The sequence below is a fragment of the Nothobranchius furzeri genome, chromosome 5 (assembly GCF_043380555.1).
Source record: "Nothobranchius furzeri strain GRZ-AD chromosome 5, NfurGRZ-RIMD1, whole genome shotgun sequence".
NCBI classification, from domain to species: Eukaryota; Metazoa; Chordata; class Actinopteri; order Cyprinodontiformes; family Nothobranchiidae; genus Nothobranchius; species Nothobranchius furzeri.
The window spans coordinates 4,701,205-4,722,946 of record NC_091745.1 but is presented as its reverse complement, the minus strand read 5'-3'; positions in this window follow the sequence as shown (position 1 = coordinate 4,722,946).

Here is a 21,742-nt window from a genome sequence, read left to right as displayed (position 1 = left end):
CATTATGTTTAAAAAAAAGAGAGGAAATTAGAAACCAACAACAAAGCTTAGGATCAGATCATTTAAAACAAGTGTTTTGTTTGTGACCAATGTTTCATATTCCAGTAATACAGCACAACTTTTCATACAAGACACACATCCCAACACTTTGGGGGGATGTGGTTCTCGCATTAAAAGAGTGAGTGACCACAACTGGGCTACAATTCAGTGGACTAGAGTATGCGGAAATCCCTAAGTGTCAATCAATGAAGACCAAACAGGAAATTTAAGAAACAAGAAGAGCTGGTGGTCAATGCCTCTCACAGAGAAACAGAGGTCAGTTGGGTCATGAAAAAGAGAGGTCTAAAGCCAAGGCTATAATGAGTGTATTCCGGCTTTTGTAAAGACTGCTTAATGTCACAAAGTGCAGACTTTAGAAAGAACCCAACATTTCAGTGAGCCAAATTGCCCTATTTCATTCTCTAGGAAGACATGCTAACATCAAGAACACTCACCAAAAAGTGTACATTACTAAAAGACAGCTTACTAAAACAACAACAATGAAAAGAGAAAAAGTGTCTGCATTAACACTTAGTTGTGTCTACCACTAGTGGGCCGTATAGGATACGGGAACATAATTAGGAGAGAAGGAGAAGGAGAGAGGAGTTAAGAAGGATGCCTGATATTGCTACATGTGACACAGGTTCAAGTAAAGCTTGGAAAAATATTTCTTGCCTACTCGTGCTACTTTCTGATACAACTGTCGACCATAACAATCAAAGATACTTTATTAATCCCAGAGGGAAATTAGGGAAACTGGCAACAATGACTTCAGTGTGCCTGCACCTTTCCTGCCGTGTAGTGGAGAACCTGCTTCTCCACCTGGCAGAGAATGTTCGAAAGCTACTTGACCATGATACATGCTACTGATAATACTTGGCCAGACACCAGATACCCTGCACTGCTATGCATGCTCTTAGATTCAAAGAACAATGCTTATTTTACACCCTGCCCAACTCTGGTTCTTTCAGTGACGCAGCAATGGCGGCGCAGGAACTGTAATTTGCTCTCAAAGTTAATATAGTTGTGGCGAGACATCAGTTCTCCCAGAGGATGCAGCCGATGGATGAGATGGTGGCTCGGTTTCTGAAGGAGCTATGTGAGTTGGCTACTACATGCGCTTATGAAGCTCAGGAAGATGAAATGCTATGCAACTAGTTTGTTGAGAGAGCTTATGCATCAGGGGTGAAAAACAGACTGGTGCTGGAATCAAGCCCCCATAATTCAGGCCTGGAAATGAAGCAAAACAGGAAGTGACAACATTTGCAGTTCCACCTTCATCCACTAGGGGCTGGTGTCAGAAGCAAGCAAATTCTCATTGACTCTCATGGTAAAAATACCAATTTCACGGCAGAAATAAACACCGGAAAAAAAAACTACGCCAGCTGATGCCACCGCACCACCCCACTTGGTGGGGTGGTGTGGTGGCATCAGCTGGCATTGCCCAGACAATGCCCGCACTACCCGCTCACCACAGCCATGGAATACACCTCATCAACACTCACTAACACTATATTGGAGCAGGCGGAGGGAGACTAGGGGTCTTAGCACACCTCTGTTGTCGCTTGGCGTCCTGGGGCTGGAGGCTAGGAGGGAGATCTGGCCGTCTGGTTGGGGTCTGGGGTGGTGGGTTGCTGTGCTCAGCGTTGGGCAGGGGAGCCTGCTCATCAGCACCCCAGCAGAAAGGGTCAAACTCTGGTAACCGGTAATGGTTGTACCCCATGTGCAGCAGTACTGGGGACAGAGTGAATAGGGTGTGTATGGGGAGCATGAGTGGGTGTCCGGCGTGCATTTTTGTAAGTCTTTGGGTGTATGTGTATGTGTGAGCATGAGGGAGGGAGTGACTGTGTTTGTGTATGACTGTATATGTCAGGTGGGGCCTTTGACTCCTCCCTTCTCCTGGGACTTATTTTGATGATATAGATCTTTGTCTCCCCTCCCCCTGCCACACCTGGTGTGGAGTGCGGTGCCTTGGTCTGCCTGAATGTTCGTGGCTCCTGGGTCAGGGGGTTTAATATTTTTGGCGTCTGCCTGATCAATCCCGGTGGCTGTCTGGTGGGGTCTGGGTCCCTGGGCTCTGCTGGGTCCCCGGCGGGGGTGGTCGCCCCTGGGTCCCGGGTCGCTGGGTACCGGGCTCGGCCGGCTAGGGGGTGGAAGGCTGCGGGCGGGCCGGTGGGCTTGCCGCCATCGACATACATATATGGACAATGGGTTTCCATAGGCTCCAATAACACCTTTTTGTGCTAAAATGGGAGGTGGCCACCACCGCCATTTTGACTGTGTCACAGATTCCGTCAAGCCCAGAGAATTCCAAAAAAGGGAAGAGAGGAGGAGCTGAGGGTGGGGCTGTAAGGCTGGGATCAACTGGCGACACACGGTCGAACTAGCTACAAGCTAACCTGAAGCTAACCCGAAGCTAATGCGGAGGTGGGAGCTAAGCTAATGGAGGTAGCAACCTAGCTACAATCGGAGTTAACTGTGCACAACACCAGAGCTTCTGAGTTAGAGATACGCCGGGCTGACTGCTGGGTAAAACCGTATGGAACACGGAGGTCTCCAAGACCTCCACAGAGGTCTCCGAGAGCTCCACAAGCCGGCAGCCGCACAGCAGACAAGCGCCGCTGCGATCTGAGATGCGCAGAGCTGCCGTTGGGGAGAACCGGGTGGAAAGGTTTCCATCCCAGAGCTCCACAAGCCGGCAGCCCGCGCAGCACACAGAAGCCGCGGTCAGACAGAGATGCGCCGAGCTGCAGGGAGAACCAGCCATCAGCCCGCGCAGCACACAGAAGCCGCGATCAGACAGAGATGCGCCGAGCTGCGGGGAGGGGAGAAACGGGTGGAAAACATCGGTCTCCTGAGAGCTCTACAAGCCGATAGTCGGAGCCCAGCTCCACCAACATGTTATATTTCAACCCATTTTCTAAAGTGCAGCATTGTGCTAAATGCACTGGGTTTTACCCTATTACATTTAAATTTCATGGTTAAACAGTACATGTTAAAATCTAAGCTCAGCTCGGCAGTGACCTTAAATACATAAATATAATTTTACTTACCGAAAAAAATGAAGTGGAGACTCCTTGGACGTTCTATTAGTGCAATTAATGCCACAGCAAGTCATTTTGTCCAACAATTGCACAAAAAATATTCAAAAAAGAATACACAAACACAGAGACTCAAAATCCCGGAACAGTTTCCAAGCCAGACCGACGCTCTACTGAGGTCTTTCCACGGAGCTAGCTCTGTGGTCACGTGGGTCTGATGCTCATTAATTATACAGAATTTTAGGCTTTTAATACACTTAAACAGAAGAGTGAGAAAATAATTCACCCCCTCAGAGTTGCCATGAGTGTAGATAATTTAAACAAAAAACATGTTTTGGTACCAGGCTGTAAACATGTTTATTTCTGCTGTGAAATTGGTATTTTTAACATGGGAGTCAATGAGGATTTGCTCGCTTCGGACACCAGCCCCTAGTGGATGAGGGTGGAACTGCAATTTTTGGTACTTCCGGGTTGGAGTCAATTTTTGAGCCGTATTGTGGGGACTTGCTTGCCGCTGATATCTCCCGGGACTCTGCTGACTGCTGGTTGTGGCCCCCTAGGGCGATCCTCTGTGCCTCTCGAGGAGGGCGGGGGCCTTTCTGGTTGCAGTCTCCTTGGGGTTCCTGTGTTATGGGGCAGCACCTGGATCTCTGGGACTTGGAGCTCCCTCCGTCTCCTACACATCTTTGGGGGGCAGATCTGTGGTCCCTCTCTATTGGACGCTTTTATAGAGAAACCTTACATAAACAAGCGCGTGTACACACACAGGTGCTCACATGGTGCTCTCATAAGTATGGACTTGGGCACGTTCAACACATGTCTTAAGGCTGTCGTTGCCACTAAATGCACTATGATTTATTATCATGTGATCGTTCAGTTAAACAATTCTGATTGTATAATTCTTCAAGTTGACACAATGAGAGCTTGCTCCTGTTGTATTGTTGTGTGTCCCATATTTTTCTCTTCTTTCTCTTTCTGCAGGTCTAGAAGCAGACTCTTGTTCATTACTGTTTATTTTTGTGGAACCCCCCCCCCCCCCCGTTTCCCCCCTCTCTCCCCACCTTTTGTCTTTTCCTTTCTCTTTCACCTCTGACTTCGTGTCTGGTCGGAATTATAAAGCATTAAAAACAATAACAAAGTTTTAAGTATCAGGCGTGACATTTAAAGCAGACGCTTTGATGCTCCACCTGAGAGTAAATCTGTAAGGCTTGTCACCAGCATTCAGACATCAATTCTGTTCACAGCCAGACACGACACGGAAAAAAAAAACACCCTGGTACAGCCTGGTTTCAAAACATGTTGTAGGTTTAATAGATCTAGTTTACAGTCATGACAACTCTGAGGGGGGTGCATTTTTTTATCACTCTTCTGTTTAAGTGTATTAAATCACTAAAATTCTGAATAATTAATGAGCATCAGACCCACAGTACCACAGAGCTAGCTCCGGGGAAAGGCCTCGGCCTGAGCCTCGGCATCGCCTTAAAACAGTTCCGCGATTTTTAGTCTCTCGACTTGAACCATTAGTTGTGGGGTTTGTGCATTCTTTTTGGATATTATTTGTGCAATTGTTGGACAAAATGACTTGCTGTGGCATTAATTGTGCTAATAGAGCACATAAGGAGTCTCCACTTCATTTTTTTGGTAAGTAAAATAAAATGTATGTAACAGCAGCCTTGTTACTATGACTTTGATCTATGGAATACTTGTGTTGGCGTTCATACATTTGTTTTTTTTTTAAGTAAGATGGGAAAGTTGTGTCTACCACTTGGGGAAAGTATAGGATGGAATACTGTATGGTAGGAGAGAAGTAGACGGAGAAAGGAGTAAAGATGGATGTTTGGAAAAGGAATTCTTGCCTACTCGTGCTACTTTTTCATACAATTAACCATAACACACTTATTTTCTTAGATTCTGAACTGAACTCCAAAAAAGAGCTGTCCACATGTTCTTGCATGTAGCATCCGCTGTTGCTAACGCTACTCTCGCGTTATATTCTCATCACTAGTTTTTTTGCATCCCTCCATATGTATATTTTCATTGGTTGTTTGCAGACTGGTTTTCTGCTATTACTTGAAGACTGATGGAGGCTAAATTTGATCGTGACAGTACTAGAGGTGTGCAAATCACCCACACATTAAATTTTTTGTCGAACCTTTGTTCATGGCGAAAGATATGTAGGATGGCTGAAAAACGCCACAGTGTGGCCCAGGCTTAGGAACCATCTTTAAGTAAGCTTCAGCAGACCCAGGAAAATACAAGCAACTCTGTTGTTATCCTGGGTCGGTCCTTCTCGGCCGCCACTAGTGCCCAACTAGCTGATACGGTTCCCCTCCAGCATGATGAGGTTACGGAGCGGGGATCCACCATAGGGTTGCTAATTGGACTTGGGGTTCCGAATGCCCATGCCCCCCCTGCTGTAGAGGACAATCGCAGTTTCAGCAGGGAGCGAAGCCTAAAGCCCCGACCAGCTCCACTCCAGTCGTGTCGGGTGCTTGGTCCGCAGTTGCGTACAGCCACGGTAGGGGAGCATGGGGGGCTTGCCACCTTTCTCCTCCCTCCCGCCTGCCACTGACCAACAGGTTCAAAGCCCTGGATCAAGACTTCCCCCCTCTGACAGCTCCCGGACCCCGCCGCTCTGCAGAATCACCGCTCGAGTCCTCTCAGCCCTCGATGAGGCAGCAGCCAAGCTCCTCCAGCCTTCCAGCTAAGCCCCGGATTACAGCTAGAACCCGCCGAGGAGTTCTTCATTTCACCCAGGACCCAAGGATCGCGTCTGCTGTACTGACAACACGTCGCAGTAGCCCTGAAGATGCTCCTCTGCCTGGACCTCAGCATGCCCAAATTTCCGGCCACAGCAATCAGCACGCTGACATGCCCACCACGCTCATCATCAGGGATTCAATCATCAGGAATGTACGAATGAGAGGAGCGCTCACGCTGTCGTTCTCTGGAGCAACGGTAATGGATATTGCTGCAAAAATCCCTGGTCTCCTTGCTTTCCATCCACATGTGAGTAAGGTTTTTATCCACACTGGAACAAATGACATGAACAAGCAGCAATCTGAGCTTCTGAAGCGTGATTTTATCCACCTTTTAACCTTTTAAAAAACTCACATGTGTCTGTTCATATCTCTGGACCCACTCCCACCTTTGACAGAGGAATTGGTCGTTTTAGTAGACTTTTATCTTTGAACACTTGGCTCTCCTCTGCCACTGTGATGCACAACATTGGTTTTATAGATCATTTTAACATCTTCTGGGGCAGGAGGCACCTGTTTGGGGCAGACGGGCTCCATCTAAATAGACATAGTACCCGTGCCTTGGCAATGAGTTTGGTATGTCCACGACCACCACTATCCACAACGCCATGCCCTGCTGCCCCCGCCATTTCCACCCCGTCCTCCCACTCAAACACACCCTGATGTCCAGCTGGTCCCTGCTCCTATGACCCCAGCTATGATTTTAACAGTTACTCAAATATTGAACTTGGACCTCACACCAGCGCACTCATTCCTGTCATTATCAGCAGAGAGCGGCCTAATCACCATAAACCAAACAAACGCAACCACAGTAATCTTAAACACTTACCAGTAGTTCCACTTTCACACACACACTCTCCAGTTACCATTAACATGGCACTTTTAATTGTCCGCTCTCTGCTGAATAAAACTTTTATTATTAATGATTTGATTTTAGACCACAACCTGGATAGTTTATTTTTAACAGAGACTTGGCTGAGTGCAGATGCCCCTGTTGTTCTCACAGATGTTTCCCCACCATATTTGAATTTTACTTACTCTACAAGGAGCAGCAAAAAGGGAGGCAGTACTGCCTTTATAATCTCAGCAACACTTACCGCCAAACCTGTTTCATTTGATAATTTTAGCACTTTTGAATATAATGCAGCTGTTTTTGGGACTCCTCAAATTTTATGTGTCACAGTTTACAGACCTCCAAAAAAAGCACATCTTTTATAGAAGAATTTTCAGAGTTTTTATCAAACTTACACAACTCTTACAACCAAATAATTTTACCCGGTGATTTTAATTTACGTGTGGATAATCTTTTAGACCCATTATCAACTGATTTTTTAAATATTCTTAATTATATGGATTTTAGCCAACACGCCACACAGCCAACTCACAACAGAGGGCACACCCTAGACTTGGTCATCACGCATGGCCTGTCTACCCGTGTGCTCTCAGTTGTTGATTTGGCTGTCTCTGACCACTATTGTGTTTTTTTTTAATATCACCGGTTTCACCCAGCAGGAGACCTCTGTGAGAACTGTCAGGAAACGTCATCTAACCCCTGAAGTGGCTGCAGGTTTTATTGATACCTTAGAAAAGATACCTCCTATTGCTTTACCTGCTCTCTGTGATTTTATAGTGAACGATTTTAACAGCAGGATTCAGTCCACCCTTGACCGTCTGGCCCCACAAAAAATTAAAAAGATACAGCCTAGACTTACATTCCCATGGAGAAACAAAATCTCAGAACACAAAAGAGGAACTGCAGGGTGGCAGAGAGAAAATGGAGGAAAAACCAAATCACTATAAACTATCAGATATACAGAGAAACTCTAAAGTCATACAACAGTGCAGTAAGGAACTCAAGGTATGCTTACTTCTCCAAAATCATCTCAGAAAATAAGAATAATCCTAAAATCGTGTTTTCCACTATCAATCAAGTTATTAACAAAAACTTTGATGCGTCTCAGGAAACACCATCAAACTCTCTCTGTGAGGAGTTTACAGAGCACTTCAGAGGGAAGGTACACACAGTCAGATGCAACATTTTATCCTCTCACAGTGACATGGTTTTATCGAATTCTGAGTGTGTACCTTTACCAGAGGAAACACTAGACAATTTTGTCCTGGTTGAGGCTGAAACTCTAGATAAGGTTTTCTCTTCAGTAAGGCCCACTACATATCTTTTAGATCCAGTTCCTACTTTGTTTTTTAAGCCATTTTATGGATATTTTAGAGAAGAGATTTTAACCATGATGAACTGTTCTCTTCAAACAGGGGTCTTTCCTGCTGCCTTTAAAGGGGCAGTGGTGAGGCCCCTGTTGAAGAAAAGAAACTTAGATTTTAGTGATTTTAACAACTTCAGACCAATATCTAACTTACCATTCTTAAGTAAAATTTTAGAAGTTTTAATACAACTTAATGATTTTATTATTGCACATAATATCCTTGAGAAATTTCAGTCTGGTTTTAGAGTAAACCACAGCACTGAGACTGTCACGCCCTGTCCTGTCTACTCTTAGGTTTTGTCTGTTCTCCGTTAATTGCTCCCACCTGCCTCTTGTTTCCCAATCACCATAGCTCCCGCTCCTCTTGTATTTAAACCCCTTCTGTTCTGTGTTCCCTGTCGTGTCATTGTTTCAGTGTTCCAGCGTGTGACTCTAATAAATCAATGTTAGAAGTTCTCACCTGCCTGCCTGTTTTCCTCCCCGCTTGTGGATCCTTGCCTCACCTCAGCTCACCTCGCCACACGCTCGTGACAGAATGACACGACCCCCTGAAGGGTCCAGCGGGGAGATCCTCCCATGGAAGTATTTATTCCAGTTCTTCTCCGCCGACTATCGACCAGCTTCTCCTTCCCCAGCTCCAGCTCCGCCTCGCCGCAGACGGCGTCCCCGACCTTCTGCCTCGGCGTTCCTCGCCGCCCTTCCGGAACCGGACGGGACGTTGGAGGGAGAGATGCTCCGGGATTGCTCCAGCTTCGAGGGCACGAGGCTGGCTTTCTGCTCCCCTGGGGTTGATCCACGGCGTGGGGAGAGACGCCGGAATCCACCGCAGCCCTGCGCTTCAGGACGGAGCTGCGAGCCCACCGCTGGCCGTGCTCGGCGAGCCAGTTCGGACACGCCCCCGGTCAGACCAGCTGTCCCGTCTCCGGCCGAATCGGCGTCTGCAGGAGGAGGAGCTGCGCTCGCAGCCCTGTGGGCGGAGCACGCCAGTCTACAGGTTGAAACAGCCCAGGTTCGTCAGACCATCGAACTCCAAGTCCTCCAGCTAGATGATCTGCTCGCTGAACTCCGCGGGCTCCAGCTGGAAGATCTGCTCGCTGAGCTCCAGCTGGACCACCTGCTCGCTGAGCTCCAGCTGGACGAACTGTTCGCGGCTCCGGCTGAACCAGCTGTCCCGCCTCCGGTCCACTCGGCTCCTCTGTCATCTGTGGGAGGTGGAGCCACACCCACAGTCCAGCCAACTGAACTGGCCAGTCAACGGGCTGAGCTGGTCCGGCTTCAACAGAGCGCCCATTCTAATCAGCTCCGACTCGACGCTCTGCGCTCCCTGTCTTCAGCACTAGCACTGCTCGTTCACTCAAGGCCTGTTCCAGGGGGGGTCCAGAAGCAGACGGTGCAGGCCCAGAAGCAGACGGTTCCGGTTCCGGCCCAGAAGCAGACAATGTGGGCCCAGAAGCAGACGGTACCAGCCCAGAAGCAGATGGGTCTGGTGCAGGCCCAGAAGCAGACGTTACCAGCCCAGAGGTCAGTGGTTCGGGGACCGGCGGTCCAGAAGCCAGAGGACCAGAAGCGGATGAAAGTCAACACCGCCTCCATTCCAAGGGTCGACGCCTCCATTCCAAGGGTCGACGCCTCCATTCCAAGGGTCGACGCCTCCAATCCAAGGGTCGACGCCTCCAATCCAAGGGTCGACGCCTCCAATCCAAGGGTCGACGCCTCCAATCCAAGGGTCGACGCCTCCAATCCAAGGGTCGACGCCTCCAATACAAGGGTCGACGCCTCCAATCCAAGGGTCGACGCCTCCAATCCAAGGGTCGACGTCTCCAATCCAAGGGTCGACGCCTCCACTCCTGAAGTTGGCTCGTCTGATGACATCGACGCCTCCACTCCTGAAGTTGGCTCGTCTGATGACGTCGACGCCTCCACTCCTGAAGTTGGCTCGTCTGATGACGTCGACGCCTCCACTCCTGAAGTTGGCTCGTCTGATGACGTCGACGCCTCCACTCCTGAAGTTGGCTCGTCTGATGACGTCGACGCCTCCACTCCTGAAGTTGGCTCGTCTGATGACATCGACGCCTCCACTCCTGAAGTTGGCTCGTCTGATGACGTCGACGCCTGCACTCCTGAAGTCGGCTCGTCCGATGACGTCGCCGCCTGCACTCCTGAAGTCGGCTTGTCCGATGACGTCGCCGCCTCCACTCCTGAAGTCGGCTCGTCCGATGACGTCGCCGCCTGCCATCCTGAAGTTGGCTCGTCCGATGACGTCGCGTCTGGTCTGACGTCTCCTCCGTGTCCGGTTCTGATGGTGACTCTGAAGGTCGCTCCGGTCCAGCCTGCAGGGACTTTGTCGCCGGTCCTGCCTGTGTCCCCGGCCCAGCCTGCAGGGCTCCCCTACCGCAGGCGCCGCCCTCCCAGGGCACGTCGCCTCCTCTTCTGCCCCAGGCGCAGGCCCCCAAGGGTCCGTCCCCGTCTCCTCATCTGCCCCTGGCACAGGCCTCCAAGGGCCTGTCCTCGCCTCCTCATCTGCCCCAGGCGCCGGCCTCCAAGGGACTGTCGCCTCCTCATCTGCCCCAGACGCAGGCCCCCTAGGGTTCGTCCTCGTCTCCTCATCTGCCCCAGGCGCCGGCCTCCTGACTCTGCTGATCCCTGCCGCCTCTCCTGTGGTCCCTCGGTTCCTCTGGGCCCTTCCTCCGGGTCCCCTCCTCCCGCCCTGCTCCTTGTTCCTGTGGGCGTCTGGGATCCGCCCTTTGAGGGGGGGGGGGGGTACTGTCACGCCCTGTCCTGTCTACTCTTAGGTTTTGTCTGTTCTCTGTTAATTGCTCCCACCTGCCTCTTGTTTCCCAATCACCATAGCTCCCGCTCCTCTTGTATTTAAACCCCTTCTGTTCTGTGTTCCCTGTCGTGTCATTGTTTCAGTGTTCCAGCGTGTGACTCTAATAAATCAATGTTAGAAGTTCTCACCTGCCTGCCTGTTTTCCTCCCCGCGTGTGGATCCTTGCCTCACCTCAGCTCACCTCGCCACACGCTCGTGACAGAGACGGCCCTGTTAAGAGTTTTGAAAGACAGAAGAATAAATTATGATGCACAGAAAGTGACGGTTCTGGTTCTACTGGATTTAAGCGCTGCCTTTGACACAGTGGACCACAACATTCTATTAAACCGGTTAAAACACATCGGCCTCTCTGGTGCTGTCCATAAATGGTTTACTTCGTATCTCTCAGACAGGACTTTTACGGTAAGTCTAGATACCTTCTGTTCTAAGACCCGTGAGATTACTTGTGGGGTGCCCCAGGGTTGGATTTTAGGCCCAGTGCTTTTTAATCTGTATATGCTTCCACTTGGTGGCGTCATCATGCGACACAGAGTGCAATTTCATAGTTATGCCGATGATACACAGTTGTACATCTCTGTGTCCCCCGATGACGCAAGACCATTGGATGCCCTTTTTAATTGTATTTTGGATATTTAATCCTGGATGTCAGAAAACTTTCTCCAGCTTAACCAGGACAAAACCAAAGTTTTAGTCATCGGTCCTGAGACCCAGAGAGAGAAACTTTTTCCAAAGCTACAGTCACTAACTATTAATTCATCTTCTCAAGTGAAGAACCTGGGTGTTATTTTTGACTCTGAGCTAACTTTTATTCCCCACATTAAGAATATTACAAAAATTGGTTTTTATCACCTGAAAAACATCGCCAGAGTCCGCCCCTTTCTCTCTCTGGCCGATACAGAGACGCTGATGCATGCTTTTATCACCAGTAGAATTGATTACTGTAATGCCCTGTTTTCTGGTCTTTCCAAAAAGAGTACCTCAGGTTTACAACTCCTACAAAATTCAGCAGCTCGTGTCCTGACTAAGACCAGGAGGCAGGAGCACATTACACCTCTCTTAAACAAGCTGCATTGGCTTCCTGTACATTTCAGGATCGATTTTAAGGTTCTTTTAATTGTTTTTAAATGTCTCTTGAGCCTTCTTATCTCTCAGAACTGCTTCATAAATATGAGCCTTCACGGCCCCTGCGCTCCTCTGACAGCCATCTCCTCGTCATTCCAAAAGTCAGGTCACACTACCAAGGCGAGGCATCCTTCCAGTTTTATGACCCTCGCCTCTGGAACAGTCTGCCAGAGGAACTCAGGGCCGTAGAGAGTGTTCTTGTTTTTAAGGCCAGGATCTAGATTCACCTTTTTAGTACAGCTTTTAAGTTATTATGATCTATTTTAGCCTGTTTTTACCATCTTTTATATATTTTCTCAGTGTTTTATCACTTACTCTTTTATTAAATAACACATTTTCCTACATATTTATTTTAACTGGTAAAAATTATTAGTTTTAACCAGTCTTAATACTTTGTTGTACAATATTTAATAAATTTAATGATATATTTTCTACTTGGTTATCTTTTATCACTGTTTTATTTAGATTTTTATTTATCAGCTGCTTATGTTTAATTTGTTTCTTAACTTGTTGTCTTAGTCTCATTAGTAAACTAGTGTTTCCTCTGTGGGGGCCGGCTGCCCCGGAGGCAGCGGTGCGCTGTGGCGGCCGGGTTGCTTCCCATGTCTACTCTTGCCATGGCTATTGCTGCCAATCTTGGTGCTCCTGGTGCAGTTAACTCCTTTGATGGCGTTTTCGTCTTCTTTGTACCTACTACATCTATACTCAGCCAGCTGCCCTTTCTCTATTATGTGTGTGTGTGCATGTGTGTGCGTGAGTGTGTGTGTGTGTGTGTGTGTGTGTGTGTGTGTGTGTGTGTGTGTGTGTGTGTGTGTGTGTGTGTGTGTGTGTGTGTGTGTGTGTGTGTGTGTGCGTGCGGGAGTTTGCATCTGCTTGGGATGGGATTGAGGGTGGGAGGAGGGAGATACAAAGGGGATCTCTTATGTGAATCTGTGTGGGAGGGGTGGGAAACCGACTGTTGTCTGGTTGTTTTTAATATTGTAAAGCACTTTGAGCTGCATTTGTATGAAAAGTGCTTCATAAATAAATTTTGATTTTATATTTGTTTCAATTCACTAAGTTGTGTAACAAAATACCGTGTTTTCCGGACTATAAGCCGCTACATTTTTCCCACGCTTTGAATCATGTGGCTTATAATGAGGTTGCGGCTTTACTGAAGATTTTCCTTCACCTGCCAGGGGGCGCTTTAGCAGAAAGTGAAACAGGTGGAAGTCAAAAGTGGAAATCGAAGAAAGTGCTCATTTTAATTTAGCACATGCAAGCAGCTGGCACCAGGGGCGGCGTTAGACCCCGGCTACTTGGGCTGAAGCCCCGGATGTTTCATGAAAAGCCCCGGATCTAAACCGCGGAAGTAAAATGCAGTACCAAAGTCCAACAGAGAGGGAGCAGCTGGCAGTAGTTTGTATACAGCCTGCCTGAGCCTCCACCACTGAAGAAGAAGCCCTTCAGCAGCCGGTTTCTTCTACACTCTCTGCCTGAAACGCATGAGTGAAGATGGACATAAGGACGTTTTTTTAGATAAAAAGTACCGCGACAGAACCCCAGCTTTGATGAGACTGGTGTTGACTCAGGTTTGTGAGTCTTATTTGAAAATATTTGTTGTGCTGCTGGTTTGCCTAAAGTTAGCTTACTATCAGGTAAAGTTGATGGAGAAAGAAAGGGAATATTTACTATCATCTCACACTAAACACTAACAGGAACAATACTCTGCCCTGAAAATGCTTAATATGTAGCTTCAGATTAAAAATTATGTGGTACAAGACATAGATGATGTTGACTAGTGCGTGTCACGTGTGTGTGCGTGTGTGTGTGTGTGCTCGTGCGTGCGTGTCTGTGCGCCCACGTGCGTGTGCGTGTTAAGCCCCGGATCTTCTTCAGTCCTGAATCTGCCCCTGGCTGGCACAACGAAGATTTTTTTTCAAATCCATACCCCCCTTATCATGGAAACTACACGTATGAGTTCATATGATGCCGCATTTAAGTTGAAGACCATCGATCTGGCAGTAAAGGAGGGAAACAGTGCTGCCGCACGTAAGCTTGGCATGAATGAATCCAAGGTTCGGCGCGGGAGACGGCAGCGGGAAGAACTCATTCAAGCCAGCTTCACCCGGGGATGATGACAGCAACACGGACAGCGACACTGACATCGCCACAGAAAGGGTATGTGACGAAGCTCTTCTGAGGCCGTTCAGCTCCAACACTGAAGAAGAGGACTTTAATGGCTTTAGTGCGCAGGAGGAAGATGAGAGCGAATGACTTTTTCTGGTTGGCAAGTGTGTTTTATTCACTAACCAGGCATGTTTTGTGTGCAGTTTTTATTTTCTAATCATCCAGGGCTTATTAATGCTGTGTCAGCGCTGTTCTTTTCTTCTAAACATGCAAATTACCGGTAATAACGTGTCATTTCTGTTTTTATTTTATAACCATCCAGAAATATGAATGCTATCGTGCTGTTTTCTTTTCTAAACTTGCAGGCACGTTCACCCGTGTTTAAAATTTGTTTTGTTGAAATAAAACAACAAGGAAAAACCTCTGTGTAGCGTCTTTCTGTCTAATTATCTTACGTTATGGCCACACATGCGCTGTGCGCCGGAGACCTGCATGTGGCTGCTGCGCCGCGGCTTTTCTTCGAGTGCGGCGTGTGTGTGTGTAGAAAAGCTTTTTTTTTTTGTTGGTGCAGCTTACATTGAGGTGCGCTTTATAGTCTGGAAATTACGGTAATGAATAAATCTTATTGAAAGGTTGAAATGACTTTTTATTGCAACACACACTCAGTAGTATTATTTGTTTGGTAAATCTGTTTGGTTTTGTGCTTCATTTGAACAAAACATGAGTTAATTCACCAATAAACTGCTCCTAATTATTACGGTAATCGGTTGTTTGAGTCATGTTTATTTAGATAAATGCTCTGACCAAATGTGTTAGAAGATTCAATTTAGTTCTTTTGTCAGAAAAGATAAAATACTCACAAACATTAGACTCTCACTCACCCCTTTTCTCTTTCAGTTTAAAATCACCAGTCTTGACAATGTTTTAGATGTAGTAGCTTAAAGAGATGTTGTACCGATGTTGTACCTTTTCTTACAATAAAATAAAAGCTCTGAGAGGAAAATAAATCACTGTGTGTCCACGCACACAGTCACTAGCAGCAATTACACAACAAGGAAAAACTGAAATTAGAATAATAAATCCTTGAAAGATGCAGAAAAATGCAACCGTTCTACCAGTTTTTAGTTGTTTTCAGGAATTTGTTTTATTCTTTTACAATAAAACACTTCAATTGCATTTTGGATTATAACAAGTTGTTTTTTTTACAACAATGTAAAGTCTGCTTTCAGAGTTGGTGTATGAAAAAAAGTACAAAAACTTGCTCTCAATTCAGTTTTTTATTTAGCACCAAATCACAAAAAGTCATCTCAAGGCACTTTACAAAGTTTACATTCCAAATTACCCTACTTATAAATGAGCTGAGTTCTTTTCATTATGCCTGTTAGTTAAAGGTTTTCTATATAAGGAAACTCAGCAGCTCAGGGTTGCGAATGACCACAGTCACCAATTCTTTTCATGTGTCTTCTCCATGGATATCTGATCTCTGAATTGTGTGTACTGAAACTCTAATTTCCCTTTGGGATTAATAAAATATATTTGATTGATTGACTGATTGATTGATTGACTGATTGATTGATTGATTGATTGATTGATTGATATGCCTCTCTCAACTGTCTGTAGAGGATTCTGAAGATGTTTGGATATTCGTTGTTTTGGTGTCGGGATTCCTGCTGTTTGGCCTGAGCAGTCAAGATGAATCGTAAACTTGGAACTTTGGCTGAGATTCAGGCTCTGGCACAGAAGGTGGATTCCATCAAGGAGCGAGTTGACGGATCAGCACGGATTGGGATGGATTGATTACGCCATTATTGGATCTTATTGGATCTAGAGGGGTTGAAGACCAACAGAACACTCAGGCAGAGAGGAAATTATCTCTGTCTGTCCCCAAACAATTCTCATCTGAATCTGGTGCCCTTGGAGCCTGTGAGGCTGAAGTGTAAACTCCCTCCTCAAAAGAAATGTGGAATGCTGCCGTCGCTATGGAAACTCTTTCTCCCTATCCCAGCCTGGACGGGACTGTGACCGGTGAAGACCGTGGAACCGTATCTAGGAGTCAATGTGTCCTCTAACCCATTATCTCTGTCCCCTGTCAAAACAGAGGTGATGAGCGCTGCTCCATGCGGCTGCACGCAATGAAGTGAGGAGAGTCCCAACCCTACCTCCCCACCTAGTGGACACTTATGTTGTGTAATATCTGAAGTCTGTGTGCATATCTGTCTGAGGTGTTTTTTTGCATAGCAAAGCCACCCTCTCTGTTGAGGGCAACTCTGAAGTGCCTTTTTTCCCCTCCCCCTGACTCTATCCTCATATAAATCCTGTTGATCTATTATGGTAGCGAGACTCGGGTTGCGAATGACTGCAGTCACCAATTCTTGTCATGTGTCCATGTATGTATGGCTGATCTCAGAATTGTGTGTACTGAAACTCTAATTTCCCTCTGGGATTAATAAAGTATTTTTGAATTGAATTGAAAAAGACCTGCTAGGACTCTTTCATCAGCTTGACAGCATCCCTAACCGCCGGTTGTCCACCAGCGGGTTCGGGGGTTGCCACCACGACAGGCACCGACGATCCTGCGACCACAGCTCCGGTCAGCCGCCTCAACAATGGAGGCACGGAACATGGTCCATTCAGACTCAATGTCCCCTGCCTCCCCCGGAACATTTTGGAAGTTCCGTTGGAGGTGGGAATTGAAGCTCCTTCTGACAGGAGACTCTGCCAGACATTCCCAGCAGACCCTCGCGATACGTTTGGGCCTGCCTGGTCTGACCGGCATCCTCCCCCATCATCTGAGCCAACTCACCACCAGGTAGTGGTCAGTTGACAGCTCCGCCCCTCTCTTCACCCTAACCCTAGATGGATGTTTTTTTTCACATGTGTAGTGTTTATAGAGGCAGCAGAGAGCCACATGGCAGCACAAAAGAATGAAAAAAGTAGGTTTTGCATAATATGTCCTTTAATTATTCAGCCATATATTCACTAGCTGAAGAACTGAACACATTTATAGGCAATGAGACGAAAGCTTAACACCATGCTGCCTGCAAGCACCCATAATATTGTCTTGTAGCAATAACAGTTCAGCATGCTATAACTTATTAATAAATTGTTTGTGTTTAGCATGAATGTACAATATTTCCAAATGGCTATATTTGGTGTTTTCCCACATAAACATGAAACATTCATTATTTAGCATAACATTCTGCATGCTTTCCTTTAAAGTGGTTTTTAAAATTTCACTCAGTGCAATAGGTAGTGCGTCTGCACATGTGAAAAGAGCCCCATGGCCCCTCACCTTTCTGAAAGCAATGGTACTGTATAGAGGACATAATGCATTCAAACAGGAGGCAGCTTTTCCATCATAATTCTGGACGGAAACCTGCTTTGTTACAAAGTAATTTTATGCCAAAGTATGTGTGCTTTTTTATTTATTTCAGTCCTCTTCATTGCAGGTCCCAACCTCCACATCGTTTATAGAGATCATTACACCAGGATCATTACAATATTTCAGTGACATTAATTCAGGAAAATGCTGGCTTTGTTACAAAGGGAGGTGCGGGACGTATATGGTTTTTAAAAGGCTAAATAAATGTGATAAATAAATAAACGTAAGGGAAGCCATTAGACAAAACAGTATTAATGTAACCCAATGTGTTAATGGATACAGGAAGTGTAGCACACAGTCAAAACAATCTAAAGTAAAAAGGTGCTGATGAGAACACTCACACTCGTTCAGGAGGATATGGATACCAACCATTAAAAAAACATCACAGCACAAGTATCGTTCGAAGATCTAATGAAGGCAAAATGTTAAAATGGGATTTGACAAAATTTTTCTTGGCTGCTGCAGCTGTGGATCACATGGTTTTCTTGTTTACTGTCTAATTACCCCATGTCCTCTTTCTAGCTCTTAGCCCTTTCATATGCAACAGACTCCCACTACAGCCAGTTGAGTGATTTGCATCAGGACCATCGACATAAATATACTGGACATCTCCTTTCCATAGGCTCCAATATCACATTTTTGAGGCCAAATGGGAGGTGGCCACCACCGCCATTTTGACCGTGTCACAGGTTCCGTCAAGCCCAGACAATTCCAAAAAAGGGAAGAGAGGAGGAGCTGAGGGTGGGGCTGTAAGGCTGGGATCAACTGACGACAACCAGTCGAACTAGCTACAAGCTAACCTGAAGCTAACCCTGGCTAACCCAAAGCTAACGCGGAGGTGGGAGCTAAGCTAACGGAGGTAGCAACCTAGCTACAACCGGAGTTAACTGTGCACAACACCAGAGCTTCTGAGTCAGAGATATGCTGTGCTGACCGCTGGGTAAAACCGGGTGGAACACAGAGGTCTCCCGAGAGCTCCACAAGCCGGCAGCCGCACAGCAGACAATCCCCGCTGCGATCTGAGATGCGCAGAGCTGCTGCTGGGGAGAACCGGGTGGAAAGGTTTCAGAGCTCCACAAGCCGGCAGCCTGCGTATCAAACAGAAGCCGCGATCAGACAGAGATGCGCCGAGCTGCGGGGAGACCCAGCCGGCAGCCCGCGCATCAAACAGAAGCCGCGATCAGACAGAGATGCGCCGAGCTGCGGGGAGGGGAGAACCGGGTGGAAAACAGAGGTCTCCCGAGAGCTCCACAAGCCGATAGTCGGAACCCAGCGCCACCAACATGTTATATTTCAACCCATTTTCTAAAATGCAGCATTGTGTTAAATGCACTGGGTTTTACCCTTTTACATTTAAATTTCATGGTTAAACAGTACATGTTAAAATCTAAGCTCAGCTCTGCAGTGACCTAAAACACATAAATATATTTTTACTTACCGAAAAAATGAAGTGGAGACTCCTTGGACTCTCTATTAGTGCAATTAATGCCACAGCAAGTCATTTTGTCCACAATTGCACAAAAAATATCCAAAAAAGAATAGACAAACACAGAGACTCAAAATGCCGGAGCAGTTTCCAAGCCAGACCGACGCTCTACTGAGGCCTTTCCACGGAGCTAGCTCTGTGGTCACGTGGGTCTGAGGCGGCGGTCACGTGTGTCGGATGCTCATTAAGTATACAGAATTTTAGGCTTTTAATATAATTAAACAGAAGAGTGAGAAATAAATTCACCCCCCTCAGAGTTGTCATGAGTGTAAACTAGATAATTTAAGCAAAAAACATGTTTTGGTACCAGGCTGTAAACATGTTTATTTCTGCTGTGAAATTGGTATTTTTAACATGGGAGTCAATGAGGATTTGCTCGCTTCTGACACCAGCCCCCAGCGGATGAGGGTGGAACTGCAATTTATTTCATTTCCGGGTTTGCCTCAATTTTAGAGCCGCATTGTGGGGGCTTGATCAGGACAAATATCTTCTTTGAAGGGGAATTTCTCTTAGAACAGAATTTTTTTTAATAACTGACAACTTTTCCCAAGTTAAGTCTGTACATTTGTGGAAAATATTTATTCAAATATTCTGCTCAAAAAAATTAAGTAGCAAGACATCCCCAATAAAGGAGTGGTTCTGCAGGTGGTGACCACAGACCCCTTCTCAGTTTCTGTGCTTTCTGGCTGATGTTTTGGTCACTTCTGAATGCTGGCAGTGCTTTCCCTCAAGTGGTAGCATAAGATGGTGTCTACAACCCACACAAATGGCTCAGGTAGTGCAGCTCATCTAGGATGGAACATCAGTGTGTGCTGTGGCATAAAGGTTTGCTGTGTCTGTCAGCGTAGTGCCCAGAGCATGGAGGTGCTACCAGCAGACAGGCCAGTATATCAGGAGATGAGGAGGAGGCCATAGGAGAACAACAATCCAGCAGCAGGGCCACTACCTCCTCCTTAGTGAAGGAGGAACGGGAGGAGTAGTACCAGAGCCATGCAAAATGAGCTCCAGCAGACCACAAATGTGCATGTGTCTGCTCAAACGTTCAGAAACAGACTCCATGAGGAGGGAATGAGGGCCCGACGTCCACAAGTGGGGGTTGTGCACACAGCCCAACATTGTGCAGGACATTTGACATTTGCCCCCTGTGCTCCTTACAGATGAAAGCATGTTCACACTGAGCACATGTGACATGACAGGATGCTGGATTTTATTATTTTATGTTGTCTTGTTGTTTTTTTTTACCTCTTTTCGTTCCGGGACCATATAAGTTCGCTCCACCAGGTAAACATGTGATGCAAATGACTATAAAGAATCCTTTATCCTTGACAGATGTGGCATACTCTGGAGCTGCCGTGGAGAAAATTCTGTGGAGAACATTGGCAGAGTCAGTATTTGGATTAGGGTGACATTTCTTTGGGGGGGCGCACAGCCCTCCATGTACTCACCAGAGGTAGCCCGACTGCCAGTAGTTACCAAAAGGAGATCCTCAGACCCCTTGTGACACCAAATGCTTGTGCAGTTGGCCCTGGGCTCCTCCGAGTGCAAGACGATGCTAGACCTCATGTGGCTGGAGTGTGTCAGCAGTTCCTGCAAGATGAAGGCATTGATGCTATGGGCCGGCCCACCCGTTCCCCAAACCTGAATCCAATTAAGCCCGTCTGGAACATCATGTCTCCTCTGTCCACCTATGCCACATTGCACCACAGACCATCACTGTTCATTCTTGTGTGATTTTGTTGTCAGCACATTCAACTTTGTAAAAAAGTACAAAGCATTTAATAAGAATATCTAATTCATTCAGATCCAGGATGTCTTATTTTTGTGTTCCCTTTATGTTTTTGAGCTGTGTTGTCATAGAATTTTAAACTGCAATGATTTGGAGATAAAAAGGTAAGTTCAAAGAAATCAAGTGGATTTTGCTCAGCCTTGCTTAAGTCAGGCGTGCTGGAGTGTGAAGCAGAGGTGAGGATCCACACGCAGGTGAGGAAGGTAGGCAATCAGACACGAACGATTGAAGGTTTTAATGGAGAACACGCTAACATAGAAACAATGAACCAACACGAGACACAGAACTGAAGGGGTTTAAATACAAGAGGGCTGGGAGCTTGGGTGATTGGAAAACGAGAGGCAGGCGGGAGCAATTAACAGAGACACATGGCTGAACAGAATGGGGAGACAGGACAGGGTGTGACAGCTTTAAGCATGCACGTCCATGGGTGGTATTATTTTTGATGCTTGCATCAAGCATCTATAAGTGACTCTAGCACAGCACAACTCTGAATACAAATAACAGACCATAAAAATTAGATTTTTGTTTAGATTTTTATTCCAGGTAAAAATGTGGTTAAATGGCCTTCATATAATCATGTACATTTTTCTTTATCCTTTTACTGAAAATCCTGTTTTATACAGAATAGCTTGTTTGAAAGTCACAATGCATAATTGTTTTTATGTTCATGTCTAAAAGTAAAGTGGAACTAGCTCATCAGCAGAAGTAACTAGGGTTAGGTACCATAAGCACCATCATTTAAAAAATGTTTTAAAATGTGATTGCTATAAAAGATTCTCATACTGAACAAAATATGATTTCAAATTACGCACAGAAAACAAAAGAAAACCAGTTTTCAGTTAAAGACTTATGCGTGTGCCGTGGTTAGCTTAATGAAATTTAGTTTCCAAGGCATTGCTTTTGTTAAATAATCCCTCCATGTGCTAAATGACCAGATTAGATGTTAAAGAGAAGCCCAGGAGAGTG